Source organism: Entelurus aequoreus, linkage group LG19 (genome assembly GCF_033978785.1).
Source record: "Entelurus aequoreus isolate RoL-2023_Sb linkage group LG19, RoL_Eaeq_v1.1, whole genome shotgun sequence".
NCBI lineage: Eukaryota > Metazoa > Chordata > Actinopteri > Syngnathiformes > Syngnathidae > Entelurus > Entelurus aequoreus.
Genome location: NC_084749.1, coordinates 51,050,829 through 51,057,218, shown reverse-complemented (window position 1 = coordinate 51,057,218; position 6,390 = coordinate 51,050,829). Strand labels below are relative to the sequence as shown.

The 6,390-nt window shown below is 39.2% G+C and overlaps 1 non-coding gene across 1 annotated transcript; it reads left to right on the top strand.

Annotated features, from left to right (window-relative positions):
- Positions 1–704: 704 nt before the first annotated feature.
- trnan-guu (transfer RNA asparagine (anticodon GUU)) lies at positions 705–778 on the top strand. The gene has a single exon. It is a non-coding gene; the product is annotated as a tRNA-Asn (tRNA).
- Positions 779–6,390: the final 5,612 nt, after the last annotated feature.

The following is a 6,390-nucleotide window of genomic DNA, read 5'->3' as shown; positions in this document are numbered from 1 at the left end:
GCATCACCTCTTGAGTCATAATTTTTGCGCTTTAGAAACTTCTCAATGGATTTATCTCCAGACTTCTTCTGTTTGTTTGATACTGTCATTACTGCCACAAGTGGTGGAAGAGTGTATTACAACTGAGCACCACAGCTGAGACACTGGAATTTTCCGTCCGGGTCCTCCAGGGGGCGCTGGCAGAGAAGACGGGTGTCACCATTGCCCGTCGTTACCAAGTGCTCTTCAGAAAGCATCACCACGGTCTAACTGGAATAACGTCCTCTCAGACCCGCGTATATTTTTCCTGGGACCTGGCAGAGCTGAAAGGAGTTGGTGTGAGTGATAATAATAATAAATACAAAAAAGGTTTCAGGCTGCACGAGTGAAATAACATTTACTCTGAGCACCAAAGTGTTCATATAAATGCAAAATGAGTCGGAGAACTTCTTTCTCTTTCACAAACGACCCACTCGGCCGCAGTGCGGCCACCCAGAATACGGGTTGCGCAACTTTGTGTTACCTTGGCAACAAACCCAAGTGATGTTCATGTAATGGCAAACAGAAACCAAATGACTCTGCCTTGTTTGCTAAAAAAAGAAGAAAAGGTGGATCCTATTGGAGAACTACAGGAAGTTTCCTTCCAAAAATACTCCTTCATTTGTGTTTGGCTGTAAACTTCACGTGGTTACACCTCAAGAGCTTGACATCCAGTTCAGTCCAAAGTCTCTGTGGCGCAATCGGTCAGCGCGTTCGGCTGTTAACTGAAAGGTTGGTGGTTCAAGCCCACCCAGGGACGACTTGTTTCTTTACCATGAATTCATTTAAGTGGACCCCGACTTAAACAAGTTGAAAAACTTATTGGGGTGTTACCATTTAGTGGTCAATTGTACGGAATATGTACTTCACTGTGCAATCTACTAATAAAAGTCTCAATCAATCAATCAATCAATCAATCAATCAATCCTCGCCTCGGGCTTTCAGCTCCATGCGAGCTTTGGAGTCCCTGAAGGTGACCCTGAAGTCCAAGCTGGACCAGAGTCCTCCTGTAACTAGCAGGGTTGTACAGTACACCACTACTAAGAAAGTACTGTGCTATGAATGAATTAAAAATGGTACTATACTGCTTCTGAAAAATACTGGTACTTTTTAAAAAAAATTTATAACGTTGCTGGTAAAAAAGCAGACACAAAAAAAGCTAAGGCGCGTGTTTGTCGACACACACACAAACAGTGGAGACATGAAAAAAAGACAAAAGATGCATTTTGGCTTAAAAACTCACAATAAAGTTGAAGCGCCGGTCTGTTTTTTTGCCTGACTCTTGTCGTTAGCATTTTAAATGAAAACTGACGCAGTAAGTATGGTCCCATACTTATCATTTACTGAAGACGCAGGCTAGCGCGCTAATGGCTAGCTAGCTTACCTGCTACCATGAATAAAACAGACAACATATTTGTCATGTCTTTGTGATCATGTTTTGTTTTAGTTATGTCCTGTTGGTTTAAGACTCTTTTTAGTTCCTGTTTACGCTCCATTGTTTGGTTACCATGTCAACCCAATAGTTGTCACCTGTTTCACGTTTTGGACTCACGCACCTGTCACTAATCATGTCACTATTATTTAAGCTTGTAGTTGCCAGGCAGCCGGCCTGGCGACATTACCTCTGCTACCTGATACTATACCTTCTATACCTGGCGACATTACCTCTGCTACCTGATACTACCTTCTATACCTGGCGACATTACCTCTGCTACCTGATACTACCTTCTATACCTGGCGACATTACCTCTGCTACCTGATACTATACCTTCTATACCTGGCGACATTACCTCTGCTACCTGATACTACCTTCTATACCTGGCGACATTACCTCTGCTACCTGATACTACCTTCTATACCTGGCGACATTACCTCTGCTACCTGATACTACCTTCTATACCTGGCGACATTACCTCTGCTACCTGATACTACCTTCTATACCTGGCGACATTACCTCTGCTACCTGATACTACCTTCTATACCTGGCGACATTACCTCTGCTACCTGATGCTACCTTCTATACCTGGCGACATTACCTCTGCTACCTGATGCTACCTTCTATACCTGGCGACATTACCTCTGCTACCTGATACTACCTTCTATACCTGGCGACATTACCTCTGCTACCTGATACTACCTTCTATACCTGCCGACATTACCTCTGCTACCTGATACTACCTTCTATACCTGTTACCTGATACTACCTTCTATACCATGCTCTGTGCTAACTTGTGTTCATGCGATTGTTGGTTTCATGTCATGTCCATAGTTTATGTCTTAGTGTTAGTTTTGTTTTCATTCGCTAAGTTTGTTCTCCGCCTTGTGCGCGCCTTTTGTTTGTTCCTTTTTTGAGTAAATAATTAAACATGTATTTACCTTCACGCATTGTCCAGTCAAGTCGTTTTGCACTGAGGGAAAGCAATCCACGCAGTAATTTGCGTCACCATAGTCCACGTCCTGACAGTATTTACCCATTAGGAAACTAAACTTGTATAAACTAAGGTTGCAACCAACAATTGTTTTGTATGTTCGACTCGTCAGCGATTCTTTTTTCGAGTCAAACGACGAGTCAAACGATTATTGCTTATGATCTGCTGTACACGTTTGCGTTTGATGTGTAATATTTCAGTGTACTCTCTGAGTACATTCAACAATACACTGATACTAGAAGCCATGATGAATTGAAATGTTGATATGGTTACATCCTTGGGACCACCACATGAATACACTGAGGGGGCCATACTTTAGTTACTATTTCAATCTTTCACCTTCTCTTGGCGACAGAATTGCAACTCGCTGGTCAAATTGAGACATTTGCAGAAAAACCCGGCGTGACGTGTCGTAAGAGTTACTTTACGATCCCCGGAGGAAGGAACCTTTTAAGAAGGTCAGCCTGCGTTTGCTTTGGTAGCAGCACAAACGCAGCATCAATCACAGAGGATAAGCACTGCAATCGACAACAAACACGCTCTGTGATGAATACATTGACTAATCTGCCCCAGCTTAGGGAGCGCAATAAGAGCAGTCGGCGGATCACGGCACAGAAAACCACGAAAAGAAGGATTTTTGGAATAAACTATTCTGGTGACTGAAATTAATTGAACTTGATGTGTGAATAAAACAAGAAAACACTAATTCATGAAACTCTACTAATTGCATCCTATCCAAGTTGGGTAGCAGGGTATTATGAAAAAGATCAAAAGACACAATATTATAATAATACAACAACTACATAACAAATCCCAGCTCATATTATTTCTCTTGACTTCCAAGTCAAACTGCCACCAGCAGAAAAAGAAACACAAAATACATTTTGTTGCTTGGATTCGACCGACCTTCTGGTCAAGCTAGCTCTGTTCTCAGTGGGTACCATATAGCCTTTCTCAAAGAAAAAATGCCCTATCAATTAATCAATCAAAGTCTACTTATATAGCCCCTAAATCACAAGTGTCTCAAAGGGCTGCACAAGCCACAACGACATCCTCAGCTCAGATCCCACATCAGGGCAAGGAAAAAACCTCAAAACTCAACCCAATGGGATGACAATGAGAAACCTATGCTTGCATTGTTTGCCAAAAAGGATAAAGGATAAACGTTTCTTCAGCGTTCCTCGAGAGGAAATCAAAAAGAGCGGAAAAGTGCAAGATTTTACGAAACGAGGACGAGAAAAGTAGCTCACAGAGTCGAAGAATGCAGGAGTTTGTAGTGATCACTTTGTTAAAGGGTTGTTTGTTATTCTTTTAACGGATATTATTTCCCATTGAAGTATTATCTTGATATCATTTGTATTTCTTAAACACGTGTTTGCTACGAGTGTTTCAGCACATACACAATGTTGACATCTGTAGTTATATTTTGATAAACAATCATAAATGAATCTTTCAGCACATACACAATGTTGACATCTATAGTTATATTTTGATAAACAATCATAAATGAATCTTTCAGCACATACACAATGTTGACATCTATAGTTATATTTTGATAAACAATCATAAATGAATCTTTCAGCACATACACAATGTTGACATCTGTAGTTACATTTTGATAAACAATCATAAATGAATCTTTCAGCACATACACAATGTTGACATCTATAGTTATGTTTTGATAAACAATCATAAATGAATCTTTCAGCACATACACAATGTTGACATCTATAGTTATATTTTGATAAACAATCATAAATGAATCTTTCAGCACGTACACAATGTTGACATCTATAGTTATATTTTGATAAACAATCATAAATGAATCTTTCAGCACATACACAATGTTGACATCTGTAGTTATATTTTGATAAACAATCATAAATGAATCTTTCAGCACATACACAATGTTGACATATATAGTTATATTTTGATAAACAATCATAAATAAATATTTCAGCACACACACAATGTTGACATCTATAGTTATATTTTGATAAACAATCATAAATGAATCTTTCAGCACATACACAATGTTGACATCTATAGTTATATTTTGATAAACAATCATAAATGTGATGGGTCGAATGCAAATAATAATTTTTCCACACCTAGTGTGTGTGTAACAATCACGGGTACTTTAACTTTTTAATATATAATACATTAACAATATATTTTTTTACATAAGCTGCAAAAAAAATATCACAATTTTACTTTAAAAACTGGCAGATAAGTCACCAGAATTTCACAGTAAAAGCAATGAGTTTTTTACAGCATATAAAAAAATGGAATAAAAGGAGAAACAATACCACTGTTTTTAGCGCTAAAATTCAAGCAACAGAGCAGTCAGTTTTTTGTTTTTTTTACCGTAAAATCTTGTTTTAATGTTTTTTTTTTGTTTTTTTTTAATGTTTTAGTGTCTTACTGTATATGGAAAAAAATAGTACCAAAGTTGATTGTAAGGTAAAAAAAACTCGGTCGGCGGAATTTAACCGTCAAATCTATTGTCAATTTTACAGTCTACAATTTGATTGATAATTTGTTTTGAAATCATTTCCCCCACGGATCAATAAAGTACTTTCTATAAGTCCAGCAGATATTTAAGTACACTATTTCTTTATTTTAACAGGAAATATTTTTAAAATACAAAATATTTTGATAATATTGAATTTTAAAAGATCTGCAATTGCACTCAGTACATGATTTGTCATGTCAAAAGGGAAAATATTTAGTAAGAAAAGATGAAGCATTTTATTAACACATTATTTCCAGGCTTTCGCGAGCCACATAAAATAATGTGGCGGACCAGATTTGGCCCCCGAGCCTTGAGTTTGACACTTGTGTCCTAGATTCTATGCACTTTATTCTTTGTATAGCCATTCATGCATTTTTATTCCTAATTGTTTTCTATGCTGTTGACATGATACACATTTTTTAGGGAGTGGAACATTCCAGCTAGTGATGTCACAGTCAGAGCATGGAAATGTTGTCATACAAACTGTAATAAACACTTTTTGCAGCAAAGGTTGTGGCCCCAAAATGCAGGAGACAACAGGCACAGTGCAGGTACAAACGTATTTAATGTCCAAATTTATGACAACAGAGTGCAGCAGGGGAATGCACCAAAAGCAAAGAGAAAGCACTTTATGAAAGCTAAACACAAACAAGTACAAATAAATGATCTAATCACTCCAAGAATGATCCCACCACCAACTAAGCTGTGAGGCTGGCTTAGATAGACCTCAGGTGCTCATTAGCAGCAGGTGAAAAGCATCATTACTAATCACCCACAGGTGAGGACGACAGGCCACTTGCGCGATACGTCATCACAACAGCCAGTTTCGGTGAGCAAAGACTTTTTTCAACGGACAAATTTTCGGAGCATCAGTAGTCAATAGTGTGTAAATAATAGCGATATATGAATATATATTTTGATTCTGAAGAAATTGTTTGAAGGACCCCAACTGGAGTCTGACAAAGATCACGTTGTACTTGTAACTTCAACAGTCCACTGGAAAACATCGGGTTTTGAAAAAAGCGTTCAAACCCCGGCCACTGAGATCGGTAGGTTGTGAGTTCAAACCCCGGCCACTGAGATGGGTAGGTTGTGAGTTCAAACCCCGGCCACTGAGATGGGTAGGTTGTGAGTTCAAACTCCGGCCACTGAGATCGGTAGGTTGTGAGTTCAAACCCCGGCCACTGAGATGGGTAGGTTGTAAGTTCAAACCCCGGCCACTGAGATCGGTAGGTTGTGAGTTCAAACCCCGGCCACTGAGATAGGTAGGTTGTGAGTTCAAACCCCGGCCACTGAGATCGGTAGGTTGTGAGTTCAAACCCCGGCCACTGAGATCGGTAGGTTGTGAGTTCAAACCCCGGTCACTGAGATCGGTAGGTTGTGAGTTCAAACCCCGGCCACTGAGATCGGTAGGTTGTGAGTTCAAAC